Source organism: Osmerus mordax, chromosome 3 (assembly GCF_038355195.1).
Source record: "Osmerus mordax isolate fOsmMor3 chromosome 3, fOsmMor3.pri, whole genome shotgun sequence".
Classification (NCBI taxonomy): domain Eukaryota; kingdom Metazoa; phylum Chordata; class Actinopteri; order Osmeriformes; family Osmeridae; genus Osmerus; species Osmerus mordax.
Genome location: NC_090052.1, coordinates 7,438,730 through 7,452,250, shown reverse-complemented (window position 1 = coordinate 7,452,250; position 13,521 = coordinate 7,438,730). Strand labels below are relative to the sequence as shown.

The 13,521-nt window shown below is 42.9% G+C and overlaps 1 protein-coding gene across 1 annotated transcript in view; it reads left to right on the top strand.

Moving 5' to 3' along the window:
• The window catches only part of sh2b1 (SH2B adaptor protein 1), an 84,002-nt gene that overhangs the window by 47,997 nt on the left and 22,484 nt on the right, over nucleotides 1–13,521 (top strand). The gene's annotated exons all lie outside the window — the stretch shown is intronic.

The window sequence follows — 13,521 nt, the reverse complement described above, 5'->3', positions numbered from 1 at the left end:
ATTACAGTAACAATTTCCAAAGCAGTGTGAGTGCAATATGTGATGTGAAACCTTGTAGGCTACTCTTGAATTACTGTAATCTTTTTTCTGTTTGATACACATTTACATTTTAGATTTATTCATTTAGCAGACGCTTTTATCCAAAGCGACTTCCAAGAGAGAACTTTACAAAAGTGCATAAGGTCAATGATCAAAAACAATGAGGTAGCCCCAAAAACATTGTGGGTAGCCAAAACATGAAGCATACATTGTGAAAAGCAAATAAGTGCCAATGGGAAGAAACATAGTTCTTGAAGGTGGAGGTGGGGAGGTTATTCCACCATTGGGCGGCCAGACAGGAGAAGAGCTTGGGTTGGGAGCGGGTGCTCTTGAGAGGTGGGACCACCAGACGGTTGTCAGAAGAAGAACGTAGGTGGCGGGTGGGGGTGTAAGGCTGGAGGAGAGACTTGATGTAGTCGGGTGCAATCCCGTTCCACACTCGGAAGGTCAGTACCAGGGTCTTGAATCTGATACGGGCAGTGATTGGAAGCCAGTGGAGGGAGATGAGGAGCGGGGTAACATGGGAGCGTCTGGGTAGATTGAAGACACATAGTATTCTGGAAAGAAAACATCTACTACAGTAACTGTAGCACAGTGCACATGAGGGATATTTTTAAGGTCCACTGCCATACTGACAAAACATCTAATCATTTTGACCTGCAGTGTTTACACAATGCCAAAGGGACTTTTCATTTTGGGGGCATTGACTATTTGTATGAGAAAAGGATTTAGTTTTGACTGATGAGTTGTCTGTTTTAGGAGAAAGATGACCCTTTGCAGGTGTGCCATGGTGTTTTGCTGAACCATCTAGGTTATTTTGGCAAATGTATTTAAAGCTTTGAGAATGTCCTCTTTTTTCTCGAGAGATGAGCCAAAGCAATCGAGAAGGAACTTTTCATTTTGGGGGCACTGACTATTTATATGAGAAAATGATTTGGTTTTGAAGCATGAGTTAACTGTTTTGGGTGAGATATGACCTTTTGAAGGTGATCTATGTATTTGTGCTGAACCATATTGGCTATTTTGCCAGATGCACTTAAAGCTTTGAGAATGTCATTTCTGTTTCAAGAATTGAGCCAAAGCAATGGAGAAAAACTGTAATGCACATGATTATGTAGTCTTATTTACATTTACATTTAGTCATTTAGCAGACGCTCTTATCCAGAGCGACTTACAGTAAGTACAGGGACATTCTCCCCAAGGCAAGTAGGGTGAAGTGCCTTGCCCAAGGACACAACGTCAGTTGGCATGACCGGGAATCGAACTGGCAACCTTCGGATTACTAGCCCGCTTCCCTAACCGCTCAGCCACCTGACTCTCTTATGTAGCCTTAATTTGTCTGCTGTTTCCTACGTTATAAATAGCTTTTGTTATGTTGATAAAAATGTACTACTGTATTTCTTCGAATAAACGCTGCGTCTTGTCCGTCGCAGGTATCGGGCCAATGCTCGCTCCCACCGGGAGTCGAACCTGCCACCTCTGACTTCCCAAGCGCAACCACTACCAGCTACGTCTAAGAAAAGCTAGCTATTCGTTGACGCCAGTAGCGGAGCCAGAGGGGTGTCGGGGGTGGCACTGGACACCCCTGACATCTGATTGGCCACCCTGGGTGCCACCCCAAAATTTTATTTTCTACTGGAAATTTTATGCTGATTGACATCTCATTTGACCTCTTGTTGAAAGAAGCATTTATTTTGCTGGTTGCATTATTCAAATCGAAGAGAGACGTTTGTTGCGAGATACAGAAGAATAAGAAAAACAGACAGTAGAATTGAGAATATTTCCACAGCTCCACAAGCTCTTTTCATGATTGAAAAAGGCATAATATTTGAAGTAAGTTTTAAGGTTTGTATTGGGTTTAGGTTTCCTGATTTTTTTTTACGAATGTTTATTAGCCTACAGTAGCTGTGTAAGTTAATGTTAGAACTTCGACTCCAATAACAGACAAACTGAGACAGTCAGTAGACTTGTACTCCGATTTTACAGTTTTCTTGTGCTTGTGCGGCTTATATTTCGAAGCAGTTTATAATCCGTTTTTTGAACAAAAAAGTGGCTTCGTCTCAAGATCTCTACAGACCGTGCAGCTAATTAAATGCTCAACACTTGAACGGGGGCTTATTACTTGAAAGAGGAATTATTTAGGCTACTGTGTTGTCTCAGTTACACTATCAGGGCTTGGTAATACAGTGACTTGCTAAAGTAGGCAAATGGCTAGTAGAACATAACATTTCATAATAATTTCAGTTAATCAAACAGCTGCAAGACCCAGTGAAATGTTATAGGCTAGCTAGCTCTAGCAAAAATAACGCTAGCATCGCTAACAACATTATTAATTCAACTTTGGTAGTGTAACCGAGCTCTTTGTAAGTTTGTTTTAGATCTAATTGTATATGATCGTGTGGACAGGGCCGCGTTTGTGCAATGGGCAGAAGGGGCTGCTGCCCCGGGCCCCGGCCACTAGGGGGCCCTGGCACGGGAGAATAAATAAATAATAATACATTTACATTTAGACATTTAGTCATTTAGCAGACGCTCTTATCCAGAGCGACTTACAGTAAGTACAGGGACATTCCCCCGAGGCAAGTAGGGTGAAGTGCCTTGCCCAAGGACACAACGTCAGTTGGCTTGACCGGGAATCAAACTGGCAACCTTTGGATTACTAGCCCGATTCCCTCACCACTCAGCCACCTGACTCCTGATAATAATAATAATACATATTTTTGATGCATTTACCCACCCGTAGTGAAGTCCACGTTCTCTTAGCGTCACGTGTAGTTGCCGGTATCAAAGCATGCAAGAAAACAATGGCTTGAAGGTGATGTCAAACGAGTTTGACCTGCTTCGCCAAATTTACTTCAACGATTTGATTCGTGACTTTGCCTTCAAAAAAGTAGACGAGTGGACTTAAACTAATCCCACACTGATTATCTAGCCTATGTTCTTTTCAGTAGGCGGCCACAGCCTGATAATTAAATTGTTCAATCGAGTTGTTTGTATATATGTGTTCGCTGGGCTGTGTGTTTACACGCTAGACTGAACGCCTGGGACACACTGTCTGCGATCGGCTGCGATCTGCTGCGACGCGCCTGGAAGCGCCTCCCTTTTTCTTTCGGCGCCCATGTTATCAAATGGGACCGACCACACTGGCTGCGAAGCACTGCGATTGCCTGCGATCGCCTGCGATCTGCAGCGATCGTTTCGGCAGCTGGTCGAATTTTTTCGCGAGACGCTTGCGATATCGGCTGCAGGATGATGAAATACACCATATTAGTTGATATATTTGAATAAAAAAACATGTTATTAAGATTTTACTCCATTAATTGTAGACTACGGTGAACATTTGTAAAGTTGTAGACTTTATAATTACACAATGTTGGTAACGAACGTCCTTTACATGTGGTTACCCTGATGAAAACGAATGAAAATAATATATATATAATATATAAATAATAATAGATCCGTTGAGCTAGCATGCCCGTAGTTGTTTTGTTTGTTTGAGAGAAACGAGTTGTCACTCGTTGCACACAACACACAAGCAGACATAGCCTACCGAGAGAGAACCCCCAAGTCGATTTCTAAAATCAGCATCAAATGAATTCTCGAAGTTGAAAAGCACAGGGAGTTGTTGTATGTCAGCAACAATTTTACAAGGACAACGTAGATAAGGATCAATGCTGGGATATAGCCAATGCTCAGAGTAGCTGAAAGGCTTGGTGACCCGGCGCGGAGAAATGTGCATCTGCTGTGAACAGCTTTTGCTCAGTCGTAGCCGATCGTGGCGCTGCGCGGCGCGTCCAGGCGCTTCGCAGCCAGTGTGTCCCAGGCGTTACAATGTATTACAATCAGTGGCAATTTCTGTAAGACTGCAAGGGAAGCTCAGCGTCCCCTAAAAATTCCCAAAATTAATGGTCAAATATTTACTATTGTGTTAACATTTTAAATGCGTTAGAACAAGTTCATATCGAAGACGAGTTATTTAAGAATCAGCTACATATATTAGCAGGTTGACTGACTGATTTCCTTCTCATACATTCCCGTAGCGTCACAGTGCATTTCCCTGCTCAGCTTCCATGGACTTCAATGGGGCTGCTTTTAACAGTTTTTTCCAGTGCTTCAAAACTATACGGTCATTGGATGAATGCTGAGATTATGTCCCGCCTCGAACGCTCATCGTCTCTGGGGGTGAATGGAGGAGTGGGCTGGCCTGGACGCTGGGCTTCTGCGTGATGATTGGAGGGTCTGTCGAAAGACTGCATCTCCTTTTGATTGACAGTAATTTTGTACTACAAAAAGTCACCGAAGCTATTCAAGATCAGTCCCATCGCGGATTTTGCAACTGTAGTTAAAAGACAAACTGCAGCAACCTATTTCTTGGTATTTGCTTGGCGAAATTGCTAACCAATTTTCATCATACATTTCATACAATTATACACCACGTTCCTTGTTTCAGTTTATCCTAATTTACACATTTCCTCCTTGATTAATATTGTTTTGTTAGATTGTTCGTTCATTCATTCAGTAGGCTAGGCTAGTGTCGTAGGGGTTAACTAGCCAGTGAACTAGCCAAATAAATAAAACATTTTTAGGATGTAGACCGAAAATGAGGGGGGGGCCTCGGGGAGGCTTCTGCCCCGGGCCCCAGATGACCTTAACCTGGCCCTGTTTGTGGACAATAAGACACGGACGCGGTCTCTTTTCATAACTTGTATTTTACCACTGCTCTTCTTGACATCGCCATTCGAACAGCCCTCATTGATTTCACAAATGCTTTCAGCATCAAGCCTACGGCAACTCTCGAGGGACAAAACACCCTTGTCCGTTGTCACATAGAAAGGTCTGCTACAGTAGGCTATCCTCAGGATTTGCAAGTTAGCTAAACTTTTACAGCATACTATACTATACTTTTACAGCATACTATATCTAAAATAATTTTGTAGACATAACAATGGATTCTGCCACTAAATGAGTGACTTGGCTTTATTTCTGGACATACTATCCACAACCGAAGTGTGTTACACAATGCTGTAGATCGCCTATACTCGTGCATTGCTCTTGGTACCCAGAATGCCCTGCGGCAAGCTGAAAAGTTACTAAGTTAAGGGCATTAGCTTAGTTAAATAAGCATTGTTTGGAGTTCTATAGTTGTGTTCGTTCTGTTTTGAAATGTGTAATGCTATGGTCTTTAGATCATTTGAGTGTTCACCCTGATTGGGGATGTTGTCTAGTTAGATGGCAAGTAATCAGTCGTGAGCAGTGAGTGGTCCGCTCAACGTTAACCGGCGCAAAGGTAACATTGTTTCCTTTCAAAGTGCTCTTATATTCCACAAAGTGCTATGCGGCTTATTTTCCGAAAAATAGGGTAATCAGATAGACGAGAGATCGGTTCCCAATTTAGCCTAACATTGTGTTTACATCTGTGTTAGCTAGTAGGTATAATAAATAATACCTGCACTGTGTACTAGCTTGTACACTGACATTCTAAAATTATACATCCAAAGGGTTTCTTATCACACAGATTTAATTTGGTCTTGTTTAGTCCAATTCCAAAACTTTTCTTTGCTATTAGTTAACATAATATATATGAAAATAAATATTATACTGTAAATGTGTCATGTTGTTGGGCACCAAGTTATTTATATTTTTCAAGTCAATTTCTGCTTGATTTCTGCTACCTGTCAAGTCAAATTGCAGTGTTTTTTGGGGTGTGTAAATTCACTTTGTTTTGTAAATAAACTATGCACTGTGTTATTTCTGTAACACAGAAATGCTATTATAAGTCCCTGGTGCTTAAGCTTTTTTTCCCAAAAATATTTTGGATGTTTCAGCACTTATAGACCCAGATTATACTGTATATACAGTTAGGTCCATAAGTATTTGTACATTGACACAATTTTCATCATTTTGGCTCTGTATACCACCACAATGGATTTGAAATGAAACAATCAAGATGTGCTTTAAGTGCAGACTTTCAGCTTTAATTTCAGGGTATTTACATCCAAATCAGGTGAACGGTGTAGGAATTACAATACATTTTATATGTGGCCCCCCCCTTTTTAAGGGACCAAAAGTAATTGGACAATTGGCTGCTCAGCTGTTCCATGGCCAGGTGTATGTTATTCCCTCATAAAGGGAGTTCGTTATTTCATTGACAAGGAGCAGATAAAAGGTCTAGATTTCATTTCAAGTATGGTATTTGTGTTTGGAATCTGTTGCTGTCAACTCTCAATATGAAGTCCAAAGAGCTGTCACCATCAGTGAAGCAAGCCATCGTTAGGCTGAAAAATCAAAACAAACCTATCAGAGAGATAGCAAAACATTAGGTGTGGCCAAATCAACTGTTTGGTACATTCTTAAAAAGAAAGAACGCACTGGTGAGCTCAGCAACACCAAAAGACCCGGAAGACCACGGAAAACAACTGTGGTGGATGACAGAAGAATTCTTTCCCTGGTGAAGAAAAACCCCTTCACAACAGTTGGCCAGATCAAGAACACTCCAGGAGGTAGGCGTATCTGTGTCAAAGTCAACAATTAAGAAAAGACTTCACCAGAGTAAATACAGAGGGTTCACCACAAGATGTAAACCATTGGTGAGTCTCAAAAACAGGAAGACCAGATTAGAGTTTGCCAAAAAACATCTAAAAGAGCCTGTACAGTTCTGGAACAACATCCTATGGACAGATGAGACCAAGATCAACTTGTACCAGAATGATGGGAAGAGAAGAGTATGGAGAAGGGAAGGAACTGCTCATGATCCAAAGCATACCACCTCATCAGTGAAGCATGGTGGAGGTAGTGTTATGGCGTGGGCATGTATGGCTGCCAATGGAATTGGTTCCCTTGTATTTATCGATGATGTGACTGCTGACAAAAGCAGTAGGATGAATTCTGAAGTGTTTCGGGCAATATTATCTGCTCAGATTCAGCCAAATGCTTCAGAACTCATAGGACGGCGCTTCACAGTGCAGATGGACAATGACCCGAAGCATACTGCGAAAGCAACCAAAGCGTTTTTTAAGGTAAAGAAGTGGAATGTTCTGCAATGGCCAAGTCAATCACCTGACCTAAATCCAATTGAGCATGCATTTCACTTGCTAAAGACAAAACTGAAGGGAAAATGCCCCAAGAACAAGCAGGAACTGAAGACAGTTGCAGTAGAGGCCTGGCAGAGCATCACCAGGGACGAAACCCAGCGTCTGGTGATGTTTATGGGTTCAAGACTTCAGGCTGTCATTGACTGCAAAGGATTTGCAACCAAGTATTAAAAGTGACAATTAGATTTATGATTATGTTAGTTTGTCCAATTATTTTTGGTCCCTTAAAAAGGCGGGGGCCACATATACAATGTGTTGTAATTCCTACACCGTTCACCTGATTTGGATGTAAATACCCTGAAATTAAAACTGAAAGTCTGCACTTAAAGCACATCTTGATTTACATTTACATTTAGTCATTGATTGTTTCATTTCAAATCCATTGTGGTGGTATACAGAGCCACAATGATGAAAATGGTGTCAATGTCCAAATACTTATGGACCTAACTGTATTAATGAAAACAGTGACCCAAGACTCTGGACTATAGACCCCCTGAAGTAGCCTTGGCCACCCCATGTATAAAACTCTAGTTCCGCCACTGGTTGACGCGGGTGGCCTGTTACATACCTGAGGAGTGAGGGTCACCGATTCACACCGGTTACATTAGCTTTCCAACAGAAAGCTGTGCAAAAAATTAAGTACATGTGTAATAAATACTGGGGTTTACTTTAACTAATTAAATAACCGTTTTTTAAAGATTTCTTTGGTGCAGCGTTTATTCGTGGGCGGCGTTTATTACGCAACGTTTATTTTTGGTCCAGCGTTTATTCGATGGCGGCGTTTATTCGAGGGCAGCGTTTAAGAAATACGTTATATTGGTTCTCTGTTAAATTGTCCTACTACAACAAACATCTAAACATTTAGTCCATAACTGAAGTCATTACATTCACAATGGTTGAGCCAGTTGTTATAAATGTAGGCCTAATTCACCATACAGCGCTTGTACATTTGAAATGTGCAGGCAGTTTTGACATCAGTAAAGACATACATTTATGTAACAAAATGCACTGATCTATACTGAAAGTATATCCACTTTATATCGTCGTTCTGTTAGCTAGCCAGCCCCTTTGAAAGCAGCTGAATATTGGTTTTAAAAGCGAATTCTCTTCTAAATAACGAAACTGAATTTCCCTATTTTCCGTACTACGCTTAGATTCATTCAACTCGCTGCAGACCAGAGGACCATTCAGAGTGAGGGGGCTGGGACGCAAAGAGAGCAAGCCAACCTTGCGGTGTCATTTTGTCCTTATTATTCATTATTTGATGTCTAAATGATTATCCAAACAACGTCAATCGTGGCACTGCACTCCGTTGGATTATAAAGAGGACACCTGCAAGATATGAACTTTGCAGAGTGCCCGGTTCTTTCTCTGATCATGGGAAACTAAACCCATTCTAATTTGTACAGACACACACACGCAAATATTCCTGTCATTATTAGATTGAAGTAGCTAATGTTAGCTAATCTAGCCAGCTAATCTAGCTAGCTAGCTAAAGTTGGATAAGTAATGAGCTGGCATCGGGGCTCTTTACCGTATATTAATGTCACACCCGGTTGTTCCTTATTAGGTACTTTAATAAATGTTATAGAATTAACAAAATAGCTATTTTATGTCAATTTACTTAGTGACACCTTACCCGAAAACCAAATAACGACACCTCCTTCTAAACACCAAGAGCTCTGGGTTCTCTTGGTGGTTGGTGACAATTTGAAGAGAGCGCATCTCTCGAGTGCTGGTTGTGGTTGCAAGCGAGCAACTGGTGAGAGTGGGTGCCTCTCTTTCCTAGAGCGCTGGTTGCGGGTACAGGTTTATAATTTACATTTCCGAAACGTAGTTGTGAAGTTTCTAGCACAGACCCACTTTTAATGCAACCCAACCTAGGCTAGATAGCCTAGCTCTGAATTGTCTGATTACTAGAGCTATACATACTCTGCCGTGGAAAGGCAAAAGACCGTAACTTCAATTTGGTTGATTTTTTTGTTGTTGTCATTTTTGGAACATGTAAGGTCTGCTTTATCATGTGGACAAATACCTTGAATTCATGTTGTTTTTTGGAGAAAATAGGGGGTTGTGTTTACCATAACTTTCAAAAACCTTATAGAAGCCAAGGCAACATCAGTTCAGTCAAGACAATCACGTATTAGATTTGAGCATTTATTGTTACATGACATGGACATGTAGATTTAACTTTGGCGGAGTGGATGATATAAGGGAAGCACTCCCTGCCTCCTCGATGCAACACATCCATACTTGACATATGAGGCAGGGAGCAATAGAGATATAATCCCCCAAACACACGCCACAACAAGCGTTTTCTGGATGCGGGGGTCATGCTAGCATTAGCGATGACTAAGACTGTGTGTATATCCGTCGTGTTACATACCATCTGATGTGCGGTTTACCGAGCCGTCCCACACGCACATCCCGTCCAGACCCGGTGCTGGACGGAAAGTGAACCTGCGACAAGCCAAATACACCGACCATCTTCCCGGTACCCTTCTCATCCGACATCGGGCAGATAGCTACCTCTAGAGAGCTGCCCCTCTTTGCACCCGTCGGCGAACCCATCAGGATGTACACAAAGGCAGCACGTACGCTGGAACACAAAGATATGTTTATCTAGTGAGAATGACTAGTGTCAGCATAGCACCTGCTGTTACCTGGCCGGTGTCCAGGGTGTCTCCGCAGATATCTTGACTCGGACGCTGGATTCTGATCGATTGCTACCGAGTCAGAGCAAGTCTGCGGATCACCAGTGCCGAGCCAAGATCTACGGAGACATTCTACCATGATTGTGATCCGGTAACCTCTCATCCATACTGGGCAGAGTTACAGCTGTCTCTAGAGACCCATTCCTCTAGCGCCCGTCGGCAACCCCAAAGATGTACTCCAAAGATAGGCGTGCATGTACCATCATCAGTGTCCCTATGTGAGAATGAATAAACAAATGTGTCGGCAGAGCACCCACCGTTCCCTGGAGTCCAGGGTATCTCTAGAGATATCTCGATTCAGACACTATGGATTCTATTTGATAGCTACCAGATCAGAGCACGTCTGCGGATCACCACGCCCGAACCAAGATCTAAAGAGATATTCTACTGCTATGGGTTAACAAGCCGACCCAGCCACCATCTGTAATGCCATTTGTTTATTAATGCAGTAGTTCCACTTGACCATATGGCCGCAAGCTCCGTTCATACAAAACTCATAGACCTCTGGGCTCCGATGATGTCCAAGGCATTGGGGCGTACATAGCGCTCGTATGCTGATGAAGACCAACGCCCCCTCATTTTCAGAGTGGCTGTAGGCACTTTGGATGATGCCCAGGTGCCTGCCCCGATCCAGAAGCAGTGTGCTGTGTATAGCTCCGGGGACAGCCCACAGCGAGCACACAGTACGCGGAGTTGTTGCGCGAACCAGGATCTCGTCATGGCCTTGCCTTCGTCGGTGACGAACAAGCCCACGGGCTCGGATGGCGTCGCCCGTGGACGACATAACAGATACCGGGACATGGAGGAGAGTGGACAAAAAACAATTAGTTAGAGCAATCACGATTGGGGTACCTCTGCATGCAACATCAGTCTTAGAATGTTTTAGGACAACTATAAACATGTCGCTTGCCACAGAAACATCAGACATGGTTAGGTCATGACATGGATCGAAAGTGGCAAACCTGTTGGTGAATTCCCCACACCGCAGAAACCCATAGAAGGCCGTGAAAAATACTGACTCAAGGAGAGTGTCGACGTAGGGCCCGAAGCACCCTTGTCTGAGATTGGACACCAGCGTGTGCAAGAGGGGTAAGGTGATTGGTAAGCGTTTATCTTTGGTCTCCGGACGCTGCTTCCTCAGGCCGTTCATCAGCAGGCGGATACTTGGGTTCAGGAGCAGGCTGCATGCTGAGGGCTCCGAACAACGTACATGAAATTGAATGCCTGACACCAGTGCTTTAATGGAGGAGGGATGCAGCTTCCGTGATTCGAAGCAATGAACTATGAAGGCACACAACACAGACATGTACACAGGCATAGGACTCACACCGAATGCGGCGCAGAAACCAGAGAAATTAAGCCATGCCCTGTCGTACGATTTTTATGTGGATGGGGCGATACCCTTCCTCATGTATTCATCAGCCGATACAACGTACATGTGCAGCGCACCCGGGCCTAGTCTAGTACCGTCAGGGGGAATGGCGGACAAGCCAACCCGTCTGGTAGCGCGTGAAGGCGCAGCATTCGGAACTCCTGAAAGTTGAAACGAGACAGAGCGTCAGCGCTTCTGTTCTCTAGGCCTGGAATGAATGTGGCTCGCAATATGAAATTACCAAGCACGCTTGTCCACGTTAGCCGTCTGACTAAGCGATTAATGAAAGGCACCGAAGACCTCCCTTTGTTGATGATGTAAACGGTAGCTTCGTTGTCACAAAACACAGTTATTTTCTTCCCACACCATAAATGCCCCCACAATAGACAAGCAATCACAATTGGATATCATTTGTGTTGAGCCGTGGAGTAATTCTCCGGAGCTAGAGAGACTATCTCTGCGGGCCATGCTCCGGAGAACCACTCGTTGCCGTGAAACCCCCCAAACCCAACTGAGGGAGCCGCGTCGGTGTAGAAATCGAGAGCGGCGGACGACTCCACGGAATCGTGATAGAAAAAACTGATACCGTTCCAACGCTCGCATAGCACGCTCCAAAAACGCAAATCCGATCGGCAGCAGCACTGATCATACAACAACCGGGGTGAGTGTGTGCGTATCCGCGCGTCTTTTAAAGACGCCTTATCGGACGTGGCCCAATGGATATGCGCTGCTAACATGGGTGTGGTAGAGGGCGGAGCAAAGAAGGTGGAGTAAGATGCCGTACGTCCCCGATGACTGTCGCGCGCTGCCTGATTGCCTTGCTTGAACTAGCTGCGCTTATTTACGGTTTTTTGCCTTTGTTATCCTTTTCCTGCCTAAGCCAACATTCCAAACATTCCATATGCTGTTGAAATATGATATTCATATTAATATGCAAATGTTATGAATTTTCATATTAAATCATACACCTTAACTGTTGACACCATATTGAAGAACAGAACTAGGGGATTTTTATGATGTGAATAAATATATGATTACTTAAGGCAAATCATATTTTATCAAGGTGATTTCAGGCAGCCATTTTTTACAAAAACTTCTCCATCCATACCTCATCAGACAACTTCATTTTTAACCACTTTAATTACAAGATGGAGGAAAACTTTGAGCAGGTGGAATATCCACAAATCTGTGGGCAATGTAGAACAGAAGACAGATTAGAAATATCATATTTTGATTAAAGGTTATGACCATTCTAGTGACTACATGGAAACACGTGGAAACATGGGGAAACCGAAATTTCTCTGCCCCAAAAGTAGCTAGCGCTATGGCTGGATACTCCTCTCGATAACTAAAATTTTTTGGAGTTTCTTCCACAATCGACCGAATTGGCCAAACAAGGCATGTACATTTAGCTTACAGTGTATATAATCTAGCTAGTTAATGTTGTTTTTCTAAGTTTTTTTTAAATCTGCTCAAATCGAGGCTAAACAGTGCTACTAACGTCATTACTGCCTGTCCTGCCGGACACGGCAGGACGCGAGTTTTTTCCTGAAAAAACTCGCGTCACTCCCACAAACAAATTCTTCGTAAGTAAAAAGTTTAGACTTTTAATTGACAATATTGACAACACATATTAATAAACTTGTCTTTACTCAGAATATCGTCTCAGATTTCAATTCGAAGCTGTAAATCTAACACTGTAGGCAATCTCCCATGGTCTCAGCTCTGGCTCCGCCTCGAAAAACAATGGCTGCCGTTGCAGACGATACATTTATTTTCCCCTCCCAGTAACCCCTTAACCAATGATATGTACTTTGAGCTTAACTTGTCATGAGTATCTGGCAGTTTTCAGAAATAAATTCGGTGATTGGACGGCAAAGATATTAAGGCGGGTCTTATGGGTCTTTTTCGACCCATATTTGAATGGTCCGTCTGGATAGGGTTATGCTGCACTCTAGAACTTTCAACTTGCTCAAACTTGACTTTTGACCCATATTTTGAAGTGACCTTACTCTGCCTTTGCATTGTCTGCAAAATAATAAGGGGTCATGCCAAGGCAAAAGGCATTAACTTCCATTTCATCGCTCACTTGGATGCCAGGGTAGAATACTCACGAACGATTTATGTTAGGGATTTTAAGTGTTGAACACCAGCGAGCAGGCTAATGCTCAAAAACCATGCTGTGGATTTAACTTCTCAGAGGATGTTGTTTGCAGTGGATTTTTTTACAGGATACAAGAGAAGTCAATTTGTTGAAAACAGTGTTGTGCAGACACAATAGGTTTATTTGTACGTTTTTATTTCA